The sequence below is a fragment of the Protopterus annectens genome, chromosome 3.part1 (genome assembly GCF_019279795.1).
Source record: "Protopterus annectens isolate FY-2018-M chromosome 3.part1, PAN1.0, whole genome shotgun sequence".
NCBI classification, from domain to species: domain Eukaryota; kingdom Metazoa; phylum Chordata; order Ceratodontiformes; family Protopteridae; genus Protopterus; species Protopterus annectens.
The window spans coordinates 1,274,620,958-1,274,621,247 of NC_056732.1; positions in this window are offsets into that span (position 1 = coordinate 1,274,620,958).

A 290-nucleotide genomic window follows, 5' to 3' on the forward strand; every position below is an offset into this window, starting at 1 on the left:
CTAAATAATGCTTTGTGATTGTCAACTTACTTCAAATTTGGCTTTGGCAGACTTTACTTGTCTTCTGAATTGTTTGTTTAGTTTGATGAGATGAAGTGCTTTTATCTTACTGGGTGCTGCACCTCCTAAATTTTTGCAATGATTTTCTTCCTCCTGTTATACATCTGACTGATTTTGTGATTCCACCAGGGTGGCTTGTTTTTTGAGTTAGTTCTGTACTTCTTCCTAGTGGGTACAGCTGCTTTTGTACAGCTATTAACATGCTTGTACAGGGTTTCTGTAAACAGTTC